The sequence below is a fragment of the Eulemur rufifrons genome, chromosome 4, assembly GCF_041146395.1.
Source record: "Eulemur rufifrons isolate Redbay chromosome 4, OSU_ERuf_1, whole genome shotgun sequence".
NCBI classification, from domain to species: Eukaryota; Metazoa; Chordata; class Mammalia; order Primates; family Lemuridae; genus Eulemur; species Eulemur rufifrons.
This window is the reverse complement of record NC_090986.1, coordinates 7072905-7087314: the sequence shown is the minus strand read 5'-3', so window position 1 is coordinate 7087314 and position 14410 is coordinate 7072905. Positions and strand designations below refer to the sequence as shown.

Sequence of the window (14410 nt, the reverse complement as noted above, 5' to 3'; positions counted from 1 at the left end):
TGTACTTAAGTGGTATATCCTAAGTTTGATAAAGTCTACAATAGTTTACAGTAACGTCCTAGGCCTTCACATTCACTCACCACTCATTCACTGACTCACCCAGAGCAACTTCCAGTCCTGCAAGCTCCATTCATAGTAAATGCCTTATATATATGTACCATTTTTAATCTTTTTTATTGCATTTTTACTGTATCTTTTTATGTTTAGATATATTTAGATACAGAAATAAAGCCATATAGCTACAACCAACTGATTTTCAACAAAGCGGACAAAAACACTGAGAAAGGATACCCTATTCAATAAATGGTGCTGGGAAAATTGGAGAAACATATGCAGAAAAATGAAACTGAACTACTATCCCTCACCATATACAAAAATTAACTCAAGATGGATGAAAGACTTAATTGTAGATCTGATACCATAAAAGTTGTTTCTTTGAAAAGATCAACAAAATTTACTAACTTTTCTCTAGATTGATGAGATAGAGAGAGAGAACTCAAAGATTCAAATTACTATTATAACAAATGGAAGAGAAGACATTACTACTAATTTTACAGACACGAAAATGATTATATTGCAAAGCTACGGTTCCCAACCCCCAGGCGGCAGCCCAGAACTGGTACATGGCCTGTTAGGAACCGTGCCACATATCATAGCCTGAGCTCCACTGCCCCCGGCTCTCTGTGGAAAAATTGTCCTCCATGAAGAGATTAAATCAGTAATAAAAAATCTCCCAATGAGAACCCAGGACCAAATGGATTCCCTGGTGAATTGCACCAAATATTTAAAGAAGAATCAATGCCAAACCTCAAACTTCTGAAAATTGAGTAAGGAGGGACCACTTCCAAACTCACTTTATGAGGCCAGCATTACCCTTATTCAAAGTCATAGGTGCTATTAGTACAAAAGCAAAACTACAGCCAGTATCTTTATTGAACTCAGATGCAAAAATCTTCAATAAAATACTAGCAAACCAAATTCAAAATCACATTAAAAAATCCATACACTATAATAAAGTGGGATCTATCCCAGAGATGCAAAGATGATTTCACAAATACAAATCAATAAATGTGACAGAACACATCAACAGAATGAATAAAAATTATATGATAATTTTAATAGATACGGAAAATCATTTGACAAACTCATCTGAGACCTAAAAAAATTTAAGTGCTTGTTTTTTTGTTCTAATCACATCTTAACTGCCCTGTTGTGAATATTTTGTTCACCAATACAAAAAGTTTATTGGCTTTCCTTTTTGCTGAAGAATGAAACTTCGTAATAATAATAATAATTAACAAAACAAAACAAGAACAAATAGAAAAACGAGGTGTGGGGCCGCTCCCAGCACAGAGTTCTAGTTCAAGTGCTCTGTCCTGTCTGCTGTCTGCCTCTGTCATCCCCCAATCTCGGTGTCCCCAGCAGGGGCGAGGGCGACCTCCAACACTCTCCCCTCCCACGGCCTTCCCTTCTTGCCTCCTTCCTGGCGCTCTGTTACCTCAGTGGTCAGAGACCGAGAGGCGGCTGAAGATGGGTAGGCGGCGACCGGGGTCGAGGCTGGGAGACTCAGGAGCCTCTGAGGCTGCCCGAGCTCAGGCGGCTGCTCAGTTAGCTGTCGCAGTCCGACAACGAATCCACGAGGCTGGAGAAGGCCGTGGATACACGGGCGACTCGGACAGGCCTCGGGGCAGCTGGAAGCCAGAGGGCGCGAGGGCGGAGTGATGGCACAGGCGGGCATGAGAGCACTGGGCGGTGCCCGGGGCTGCGCAAGATGGGGCGCCAGGCCCTGCTGCTGCGGCCCGGTAGTAGGCGGCCGCGGCTGAGAACCAGTGGGTCTGGATGGCGAGCGGAGTGAGGCTGCTCAGCTCCAGGCCCAAAGTGAAGGAGCTGTTAGCGCAGGAGGCTGTCCCCACGTCCTCGGTGCCCCCAGCCCCGTGCCTTAGAGCAGCGCGGCCGCAGTTGCTGCCCTCGCGCAGGCGCAGCACGTCTGGGCGCACAAGCGTGTGGAGTCGGCTGAGGCCGCGGAGCTGGAGGGCGGCGGCTGCAATTCGAGGCCCCACGGGGGCTGGAGGTGGCCCGACGGGGAGCTGGAGAAGCTGCGGCTGTGCTGCTGCTTGGGCAGAGGCGCCGCGTCTCTCACTGCTGGAGGTGCACAGGTCGCCGGAAGCTCTCCCCAACATAAGCCACCGCTCTTACACGTTGTGGATGAAGTAGCAGCGCGGCCTGTAGGGGCAGAACCCGATGGTGTGGAGGTGTGGATGCTCAGTGTTGTAATTCAGGTGTTGCGTGGTCAGACTACGCAGCTCGTGGAAGCCACTTGGGATGTGGCATTTCTCCCCTTGAACATGCTGGTCTCTCCAAGGACCAGCACAGCTTAGTCTCATAGAGCTCGGAGTTGATCTGCCCCTTTCTGCTACTACTGCAGATGCAGAACGTGTTGGCTGCGCTTGCCATTCTCGCTGAAGGAGCAGCCCCTTGTGTTCTCCTTGTTGAGCAGGGCTGTGCTGCCGCCCCCACCCTATGGCCCTTGATGGTGCCCTAGGAAGCCGTCTGGTCCAGCGTGCAGTTCAGATTGATGTAGGCCCGGTATTTCTCCGCTTGCACAGGAAGGCCATACCTTAGGGAGGAGGAGCCCTCATGGCGGTGAGGCTGGTGAGGCCAGGCTCAAGTCAGGAGGAGTAACTGGAGAGGGGCTGCGAGGGACTGATAGTTTGCTGGGGGGAGAGGGGTGGCGGGTGGCGTGATTAAGAAGGAGAGGGAAATGACTGGGAGGTGCCCTGGAGTGCAGAGTGAAGGGACAGGAGAGAGAAGCAAAGAGCGCTCCTCCACGCCCCCACGGAGTGCCTGGCCCGCCCCCGCCCCTCCATACCTTGCAGAGCACAGCAGTTCAGCAGTTTCGGGCCTGCTGGAACCTCAACACTGTTTAATAATAACAAAAATAATTCTCAACTAATTAAGAAGAAATGTATCTCAACACAATGAGCCCTCACTTAACATCTTATGCAATGGTGAAAAATAGATATTTTCCTCTAAGATCAGGAACAAGACAAGGATAGCCCTTCTCACCATTTCTATCCAACATAGTACTAGTAGTCCTAGATAGAGAAATTAGGTGACAACAATAACAGAAATTATTTAATTCTGAAAAGAAGAAATAAAGTGTGCAGATCACATGATCTTATATATAGAGTCCACCAAAAAACTGTTAGAACCAATAAATAAATTCAGTAAAAGGATACAAAATCAACATACAAGATACAAAATCAACATGCAAAAATCAATTGTGCTTCTATATACTAACAACGGCGTGATCAACTATAAAAAATTAACTCAAAATGGATCAAAGACTTAATATGACAGCTAAAACTATAAAATTCTTAGGAGATAAAAGGAAAAATCTTTCATGACATTGGGTTCAGAAATGATTTCTTGTTTATGAAAACCAGAAGTACAGGGATTAAAAGACAAAAATTAAAAAATTTTACTTCATCAAAATTATAAAACATTTTTTGCATCAAAGGATACTATCAAAAACATAAAAAGGCAGCCCTCTCATAGTGGGAAAAATATTTGCAAATTACTTATAAAGGATTAATATATACCATATATTTTAAAAACCTATATCTCAATAACAGGAAAATAATCCAACTAAAAAATAGGCAAAGAGCTTGGATATTTCTTCAAAGAAGATAAGCATGTGATCAATAAGCATGCAAAACGATGTCGTATGTCCTACATCATTAATAATTAGGGAAATGTAAATCAAAACCCCAATGAGATACCACTTCATATGTGTAGGATGGCTACTAAAACAAGTAAGGAAACAAAAACATAAAACAAATGTTAAGATGTACGTAAATTGGAACCCTTTATTTAAAGACTTACACATTACCATATGATCTAACAATTTTACTTCTGGGCATATACAAAAAAGAATTGAAAGCGGAGAATTAGATATTTGTTTACCCATACTTATAGCACCTTTATTCAGAATAGCTAAAAGGTGGAAACAACCCAAATGTCCATTAATGGATGAAGGGAGAAACAAAGTGTGGTATTTACATGCAATGGAACATTACATGTAGCCTTAAAAAGGAATGGAATTCTGATTGGTGCTGCAACATGGATGAATCTTATATTAAATGAAATAAGCTAGATATTATATAAAGTACCTATGATGTTCAGATTAATAGGGATTTCAAGGTAATTTTACTCTTATGAGAGTCATTGCCAAGTGTTACCATGCCAACCACATAATGATCTGAGGATTTCCCTCAATTTCTCTAATAGAATAAGGCTCCAAATTAAGCACAAGTTCCAAGGAAACAAAATAAAGTTTTAACTCTTGCTAATTGGGAGGCTATTTAACAAGGCTCTGTGGGTGCTCAACTTTGCCAAACTCATTAAAAGTTCTCTACCACAATCCCAGAAGCCTAATTTAATGAGACTGTGAACACTACTCTTCCAATTAAGGCCTGTCTCTTCTATGCTTGGTGCAAAGACACACAGGTGCTGGTGATTAGTGTCTCTCTGTCTTTGTTAGTGAAAAACCCCACCCCCCTTGTTGGAAGGGAAAATAAATGAATTAAAGTTTTGCAGAATTTATCTAGATTACAAGGGAAATTAGAAGTGTCCTTCAACTTCTGTTTACAAACTTTGATACTTATTTATTGAGTAATAGAAGACTCCACAATCTTTCTTAAACACTTTAGAATGAATGTAAATTAAATATGCATATGTATATTCATGTGTACTACATTTGTACAATAAAAGAGGTGAGAGCTATTGGATCATTTTATTTCTGAGGTCCTTTTCGTCTCTACTTGCCATAGTACATTACTGATATTTTTACTTTCAATCGTAGGTAGGCATCAGAGAGCTAAGGCATTGCCGATTGTTTTAGTCATGAGGATACTGATCCAGGGACTCAGGAGCTCAGCTTCCCACCCTGATTCTCCATAGCCACTCAGATAGGTGCCTCCCTGAAAGAAACATATATAGTGCTTAATGCCAGGTAAAAGACCCTTTTTATTTTTATTTTTATTGATACAAATATTTACACATATTTATGGGGTACATGTGGTATTTTGTTACATGCATAGATTGTATAATGATCAAGTGAGGTGTCTGGGGTATTCATCACCTCAAGTATTTATCATTTCTATGTGTTGGAAACATTTCATGTCCTCTATTTTAGCTATTTTGGAATATATAATATATTACTGTTAACTATAGTAACTCTGCTATCAAACATTAGAACTTATTCCTTCTATCTAACTGTATATTTGGACCCACTAAACAACCTCTCTTCATCCCTCCTCCCACCATACACCCTTCCCAGCCTGTGGTATTTATCATTCTACTTTCTATCTCAATTTTTTAGTTCCTGCACATGAGTGAAATCATGCAATATTTGAAGAAGACTCTTTTTAGTTATCTAAAAAGTACATCTGAACCCTTCACCCAATATGAAACCTAGAAACTTAATGGCAAGTTGCATTCAAAATGTGGCCTTTCCATACTTCATTTTCCTACTTCTACCACAGGAAGGAACCACCATTCTAAACCCATTGTTCAGCATCCTCTTATTTTTATTTAGTTTTATCTTATCTAAATATAGATTTTAAACATCTTTTGTTTTAATTGTTTAATGCTTCATAAATTTTTAGAGAAGTTATTGTGCAGCAAGTAAACTTCCTGAACATACTTTATAGTATCAGTAAAATTCATCCTTATATTTATTAAATTGCTCAGTCTCTCTTTTTTTCTTTTCTTTTCTTTTCTTTTTTTTTTTTAGAGACAAAGTCTTCCTCTGTTGCCCAGGCTGCTGGAGTACGGTTGTGGGATCATAACCCACTGCAGTCCTCTCACTTCAGCCTCCCACAGTATTGGGATTACAGGCATGAGAAACCATCCATGGCCTCAAACTCACTGTTTTTGACTATTGAAAAATATTCCATTGTATGATTACAACATAAATTATTTATCAAATTATTTAGACACTAAGGATTTTTATATTTCTGCTATGAAGCAGGCTTTTTTTTTTTTCTTTTTTTTTTAGACAGAGTCTCACTTTGTTACCCGGGCTAGAGTGAGTGCTGTGGCATCAGCCTAGCTCACAGCAACCTCAAACTCCTGGGTTTAAGCGATCCTACTGCCTCAGCCCTCCGAGTAGCTGGGACTACAGGCATGTGCCACCATGCCCAGCTAATTTTTTTTCTATATATATTTTTAGTTGGCCAGATAATTTCTTTCTATTTTTTTAGTAGAGATGGGGTCTCGCTCTTGCTCAGGCTGGTCTTGAACTCCTGACCTCGAACGATCCACCCACCTCGGCCTCCCAGAGTGCTAGGATTACAGGCGTGAGCCACCGCGCCCGGCCTAAAGCAGGCTTTTTAAAAAATCTTTTTTTATGACTCCTAATATAAGAGAAGAAGTTCCTTGGGTTGTATAAACAGAAGTAGAAAGGCTGAACTGTGTAGAATGTGAATGTCCAATGTCCAACATAACACACTGATCTCTTTTCCTAAGTGATTCTACCAGCTTTCATTCTAATCAGCAAATTCTAAACTGTTCTGCCAAAAAACATACTCACCAACATTTGGTATTGTTTGAATTTTTATTTTTGCTGCTTGATGGAGATAAAAAAAAGCATTCTTAACCATTATTCACGATGTTTACTGGCAATGTGTATCTGTTTTTCTGTGAAATAACTGCTCATATCTTCTTTTATTTTTCTGTTGATTTGTGTAGGTATATTAAAATGAATCAAGGAATAGTGATAATATATACACATTTGATATTTTTACTTAGTATATTGTTCCGCTTACTGTGTAATTAGAATTTTCACCTATTTGAAATATTTATCAATGGACAAATTTCTTAATTTCAATGTGGTCAAATTTGTCAATGATATCTTTCTAGTTATCACTTTTTATAACTTCTTTAAGAAATTGGTGTCTACCCATGACATAACAAGTATTTGACTATAATTTAAAATAAATATTTAAGTTTTTGTTTTAAATATATGTTTTAATCCATGAGGTTGATTTTATACATTGTTTGGTAGAAATTACATTTTATGTTTGTCCCTATGATTAACATTTTCTCAAGAAACTTACTAAAATTCAGATTAAATTTTCTTCAAAACAGTTATATTATTCATAATAGATTAATTATAATAAAAATTGGGCACAAAAATTTATAATGTCTTAATCCAAATGAAGTTTACTTCTTGTAGGGCAGCAGTGTTGGAAGGGGGAACAAGTGCCACTTCTCAGTGCTACTTGAGGGACGTAGGAAGACAGAGCCTCTGCCTAGGTTTTCCTGCGACATCGTCATTGTGACAGAAACGAAAAGAAAAGGAGGAAAAGAATGTGAAGAAGAGCAGCACACAAAGAGTTGTTCTGTCTCTTCCCTTTTCCCCTTCCTCTCTTGCTGTTTCCCTTCCTTCTTTCCTTCCTCTCTTTTTCTCTACCTTCTTTTCCCTTTCCCTTCCTCTCTCCTTTTCTTCCTTTCATTCTTCCTTCCTTCCTTTTGCTAAAAATACCCATCTTTCTAAAACAAATTAACAGAAATTTTCAAATGGAACACCATATTACAAAAAAAATTTTGAGGAACTATCATGGCTCCACCAAAGCTTATTTCATGTCTACCCACCCAACATATCCACACACACACACACACACACACACACACACATTTATGCGGTATTTAAAGCAAAGTTTAGACATCCTGTCACTCCTTTGTTATACATAACTTCTAATTAACAGTTTCCTCCTTTTCATTTAACCACAATACCTTATTATACTAAGATAACACCATTTCTATAATGTCATCTAATATCACATTTATAAACATATTTCCCAGTAATCTCAATAATCTTGTGTCTTTTTACAATTGATTTATTTGGATGAGGACATGAAAAACTTCACATGTTGCACTGGGTTGTTATGCCGATTGAGTGTTTTTAGTTATATATGAATTTCCAGCTGGCACCCTTAAGCCCTAACCACAACTTTCGTAGACGGTCATTCTGTCCATTTGTACACAGACTAGAAGTGCCAGAGAATAAATACCGCCATCACAGAAGCCCTCAACCATCCACCTGTGAGAGTCAGGTCCTGTGTCCTCCCCCACTAGCAAGGATGAATCTGTGGAGTATGTGCTTTTTTTTTTTTTCTTTCAGCTTATTATGGGGGTACAAAAGTTCAGGTTATATATATTGCCCATGCCGCTCCCATGCCCCTGAGTCTGAGCTTCAAGCATGTCCATTCCTCAGACAGTGCACATCACACTCATCATGTAGGTATACACCCATCCCCTCCCCCACCCCCATCCCCCCCAAGTCATCTACCCAGAAGAACAAAAGTCATTCTATAAAAAAGACACCTGCACCCGAATGTTTATAGCAGCACAATTCACAATTGGAGTATGTGCTTTACCCCACATACTCTTTAGAATCATGAGTGAGCCACAGGACTGGGTTGCAGTTGCCCTCTGTAGTAGCTTACTTAATAAAACACTCCTTATCAACTTTCTTCCCATCCCTGTATCAATTCTTTATGTCCCTACTCTCAGTTAAGTGACATATATCAACTTTCTACCTTAATATCTAATCCTGGGGAAGCCAAACTCAGGCAAATTTGGCCCTCTCTACTACTTGATCATGCTATTTATTTCTTTGAGACATTTTTTTCCCTATAGAATATTTTATATTCTGTATCTTTCTGGTTACTTTCTTGTGTTGTAATTTAACTTGACTTGAACCCATACCTCCTGCCCTTTTATGTGATATATTTATTTTCTTTCTGAGAACTCATAATCAGGTCAAGAGGCTTGATTAGCTGTGTTTCAATTATACTGTCAAAGCTACTTCAAAGATGATGCTGGGTACTTCCTATGGCATCTCAACATGAGGCCCTGGTTTCCAATTTGGTCAGTTTGATACCAGTTTTATCTGTGTGTTCACCTATTGTGACTTGGATCAATTTTGATTTTTGATTTAGGATGTACAAGTAATTTTTTGATACATAAATGAATTGCATAGTGGTGAGGTCACAGATTTTGGTGTATCTGTGATCCAAATAGCATACAGTGTACTCAATAGGTAATTTTTGATGCCCCACCCTCCCCACTTCTGAGTCTCCAAAGTCCGTTATACCACTCTGTATGACCATGTGTACTCATTGCTTAGCTCTCACTTTGGAGAGTATATAAGTGGCATTTGTTTTTCCATTCCTGAGGTACTTCACTTAGGATAATGGCTTCCAATTCCATCCAAGTTATTGCAAAAGACATTATTTCATTCTTTTTTATGGCTAAGTAGTATTACATGGTGCATATATACACACCATGTTTTCTTTTTACACTTATTAGTTGATGGACACTTAGGTTGATTCCATATCTTTGGAATTGTTAATAGTGCTGCTATAAACATACAAGTGCGTGTGTCTTTTTGATATAATGACTTCTTTTCCTTTAGGTGGGTAACCCAGTAGTGGAATTACAGGATAGAATGGTAGGTTACTTTTAGTTCATTAAGGAATCTCTATACTGTTTTCCATAGATGATGTACTAATTTTCATTCCCACCAACAGTGTATAAACAAAACCCTTTTTATCACATCTGTGCCAACATCTATTTTTTTTTTCACTTTTTAATATTGGCCATTCTGACAGGAGTAAGGTCATATCTCATTGAGGTTTTAATTTGCATTTTCCTGATGATTAGTGATGTTTAGCATTTTTTCATATGCTTTTTGCCATTTGTGTATATATATATATATATATTTTTTTTTATTTTTTTCATGTCACTTGCCCACTCTTTAATGGGGTTGTTTTTTCTTTGCTGAGTTGTTTGCATTCCTTGTAGATTATGGATATTAATTCTTTATCAGATGCACAGTTTGTGAATATTTTCTCCCATTCTGTAGATTGTTTATTTACTCTATTGGGTTTTTTTTGTTTGTTTGTTTGTTTTTGCTATGAAGAAACTTTTTAGCTTAATTACCATTTATTTCTTTTTGTTCTTGTTATATTTTCTTTTGGGGTCTTAGTCATCAAGTTTTTGTCTACGCCAATGTCCACAAGGGTTTTTCCTAAGTTTTTTTTCTAGAATTTTTATGATGTCAGGTCTTATATTTAAGTTTTTAATTTATCTTGAGTTAATTTTTGTGTGTGGTGAGAGGTATCCAGTTTCATTCTTCTGCATGTGTCTCTCTAATTTTCCCTATTGAATAGGGTAGCCTTTCCCCGGTGTATATTTTTGTCTACTTTGTCAATGAACAGTTGGTTGTAGGTTTATGGTTTTATTTCTGTTCCATTAATCTGTGTGCCTCTTTTATACCAATACCATGCTGTTTTGATTGCCATTCCTTTGCAGTATAATTTGAATTCAGGTAATGTGATGTCTCCAGGTTTTTTTCCTTAGGATTGCTTTGGTTATTCAGGCTCTTTTTTTATTCCATATGAAATTTAGGATTGTTTCTTCTAATTCTGTGAAAAGTGACATTGGTATTTTGATGGACATTGCATTGAATCTATAAATCACTTTGGGCAGAATGGACATTTTAACAATATTGATTTTTCCAATAAATAACCATGGGATGTTGTTCCATTTGGTTATATCATCAATAATTTTTTCATCTGTATTTTGTAGTTCTCCATGTAGAGATCCATCACTTCTTTGGTAAGTTATATTCCTAGGTATTTTTTTTTTTGCAGTTATTGTAAATGATATTGAGTTCTTGATTTGCTTCTCAGCTTGGCAATTATTGTATAGAAATGCTACAGATTAGTGTACATTAATTTTGTAACTTGAGACTTTACTGAATTTATTTATTAATTCTAGGAGTCTTTTGGAGAAGTCTTTAGGACTTTCCAGATGTAAGATCATATCATTGGCAAAAAGGGATATATTGATCTCTTCTTTTCCAATTTGGATGTTCTTTCTATATTTCTCTTGGCTTATTTCCCTAGCTAGGCCTTCTTTTAATTGGACTATGTTGAATAGAAGTGGTGAAAGTTGGCAACCTCGTTTTGTTCCAGGTCTTAGGAGAATGCTTTCAACTTTACCCTATTCAAGATGATGTTGTGTAGGTTTATCATATATGGCTTTTATTATTTTGAGGTATGTTCCTTTTGTTCCTAGTTTAAGAATTTTTATCAGGAAGGGGTACTGGATTTTATCAAATGTCTTTTCTGCATCTATTGATATGATCAAATGGGTTTTATTTTTTTCAATTCTGTCAAGGTGGTGAATCACATTTGTTGGTTTGAAAATATTGAATCATCCTTGCATCCCTGGGATGAAACCTACTTAATCGTGGTGCTATTGGATTGTATTTGCTAGTATTTTTGTATCTATATACATGAGGGATATTGGTCTGTAGTTTTTTGTTGTTGTTGTTGTTGTTGTTGTTGTGTCCTTTCTTGGCCTTGGTATCAAGGTGGTATTGGCTTTGTATAATGAGTTAGGGAGGATTCTCTGCTTCTTGATGTTACGGAATGGTTTTAGTCTGGTAGGTACCAGTTCTTTATCAGTTCTTCTTTATGGGTCTGGTAGAATTCGGCTGTAAGTTCATCTGGTCCTGGGCTTTTTTTTCTTGAGAAGTTTTTCTTACTGATCAATCTCAGTACTCAAAATTAGTCTGTTCCAAGTTTTCATTTCTTTGTGATTCCAGCTTGGAAGGTTGTGTGTTTTCAAAACTTTATACATTTCCTCTAGGTTTTCTAGTTTTGTATGTAGAGATGTCCTTAGTATTCTTGGATGATCTTTTATATTTCTTTGGTGTCAATTGTAACATCTTTCTTTTCATTTCTGATTGAGCTTATTTGAATCCTCTCTCTTCTTTTCTTGATTAGTGTAGTCAATAGTCTGTCTATTTTATTTATCTTTTCTAAAAACCAATTTTTCATTTCATTGACCCTTTTATTTTTTTTGTTTTCAATTTCATTTAGTTTTGCTCTGATTTGTTATTTCTTCTCTTCTGGCAGCTTTGGGTCTGATTTGTTCTTGTTTTTCTAGTCCCCTGAGCCATCACATTAGATTGTTACAAATTTTCACTAATTATTAATATTTATGAGGCACTGATGATACTTGCCTGGATCCATGATTTCATCAAGGAAGGAACAGTGGATGGCGGAGTGGTGGTGACGGCCTGGATCTGAGCTCCCGGGGAGGAAGGCATCGATCCGGACCTGCCACAATGCTAGAGGACCGCTCCCACACAGGAACAGCAGTGTGAATCCACGGAGAATCAGCGTGGGACAAACAGAGCGAGTGAGGTCTGAGGTGAACGAAAATTAGGAACGCGGGACAAACACTAGCCAGCGGAGCACGGGTCGGCTACACCCGCCCCCAGCTGGGGCAGGTGCAGCCTCTTGGGAAAGCGGCTTGCTCTCCTCATTGACCTCCGCTCCCAATTGAATAGAGCCCTGACCCAGGCCAGCGCAGAATCACTGAGGGATACATGGAGCATTGCAGACAGGAGGCTTTTTTGTGAAATTACCTTAGAACCTGGGGGCTCTCAGCTGAGACAGCGCTTGGTGAGGAGGGACGAATCTGCACCAGGGCGGAAAAACACAAAAGATTCCTGGACAGCAAATAGCGTTGTACCCCGTGCTGCCTTTTTCGGCAGTTCTCCAGCCGGTCACCCCCCGGTGCGTGTCCTTGCTGGCCAGCCCCCGGGCAGGGGCGGTCTCTGCCTGCCGGGGAGCCGGTCCCCTCCAGCCCCGGAGCTCTGCAGGCGCCATCTTGAAAGCGAAGACGAAACCGCTCAGGAGCCATAAAGTGCCCAACGGGCTCTTTCTGCCCGTGCTGCCTTTTTCAGCGGTTCTCCAGCCGGTGACCCCCGGTGCGCGTCCTTGCTCGCCAGCCCCCGGGCAGTGGTGGTCTCTGCCTGCCGGGGAGCCGGTCCCCTCCAGCCCTGGAGCTCTGCAGGTGCCATCTTGAAAGCGAGGGCGAAACCGCTCGGGAGCCATAAAGTGCCGAGCGGCTCTCTCTGCCCGGCGCCCTCCGCTGGTCTCTGAACCAACGCCAGGAGTGCGGGATATGCCGGGGCAGCACTCGGGGTGAAGGGGCAGAGCTGCACTAAGGCAAAAAAACAACAACAACAAAAAAAAAAAAAAAAAAACAATAAAACGAACAAGAAGAATAGGCTCGCCGAACTGTATATTTTATTCTTCATGAATTTTTTCTGGGTTTTGTTTGTTTATGGGTTTTTTTTTTTTTTTCCTTTCCTTTTCCGGCGGCTCATGAGCCGGACAGCCTCGGCGGGCACCTTTGCCCCCCGGGCCTCTAGCTGCCTCGTATTTTTGATCATGGAGGTTGGATCCCCACCACCCTCAGAGCTGTGCGGGTGCACAGACGCCATCTTGAAATCCACTGGGAAACCGCCAGGGACCCAGCCGGGCGGGCGTGAAGGGGTGGAGCTGTGCTAAGGCGTAAAACAAACAAACAAAAACATTGAGTCGCTGAACTATATACTCAGATTTGTGTATATTTCTGCTTTGCGGTGTGGTGAGGTGCTATGTAGTTTGTTTTTGTTCATTTTTGTTGGTGTTTTTGGTGTTTTTTGGTTTGGATTTTTGCGTTTCTTTTCCTTTTTTTTTTTCTTTTTCTTCTTTTTCTTTTCTCTTTCTTTTTCTCCTCTTTCTTTTCTTTCTTTCTTTTTCTTTTTTCTTTGTTTTTCTTTCTTCTCTCTTTTCGCCTTCTAACTAGGGACCCACGGTGAGCTTCGGAACAGGCCAGATCCCTGGCTCTGGTACATACCGGATCCTGAGCAGTCACCCCCAGCGCCGGCGATCTGCGGGCGCGCAATCGCCATCTTAGGGCCCACAGCCAAGTCACTGCGTAGCAATAGGGTACCAAGAGGCTCCTTGGACGGCCCTCTCCCCTGGTCCACGGACCTTATATAGGGTCCCTGCCCATGTGTAAACACTGAATACTTCTCCAGAAGCGAGAGTGTGGAACCTGATCCCTGGGGACATTGGGCCAAGGCAGACTTTTGCCTGTGGGAGCTACAGCAACTGGGGCGCTGAGCAAGCGAGGTCACTGTCCTCTCTCCATAGCTAGTATCTTGCCTGCAGATAGAGACAGAAACCTCCCCTATAGAGGAAGAACCAAAGGGAAACAAACAAACAAACAAAGAGAATTTCGGTCTACTATTAGTGTGGACCCTGCCTGCCTTCTGAAAGACCACAACACAGTGTCCTAACTCGCCAAAGCAGTCTTGGATCACTCCAATCCTCTAGGATTGGACCCATCAGAAGCAGTCCCCCAACGGAAACAGAAAAATCTCTAAACAATACACAACAGTCTCCCCCTCTTGCCAAAAGAAGCAACATACCTAGACTGCTTCACAGCCTAAGAATAGAGCACAAAGAGTGCTGTTAATCAGACTAAATCT

At 40.3% G+C, this 14410-nt stretch overlaps 1 pseudogene; it reads right to left on the bottom strand.

Annotated features, from left to right (window-relative positions):
- Window positions 1-1939: 1939 nt before the first annotated feature.
- LOC138382398 (mRNA decay activator protein ZFP36L2-like) lies at window positions 1940-12190 on the bottom strand (annotated as a pseudogene).
- Window positions 12191-14410: the final 2220 nt, after the last annotated feature.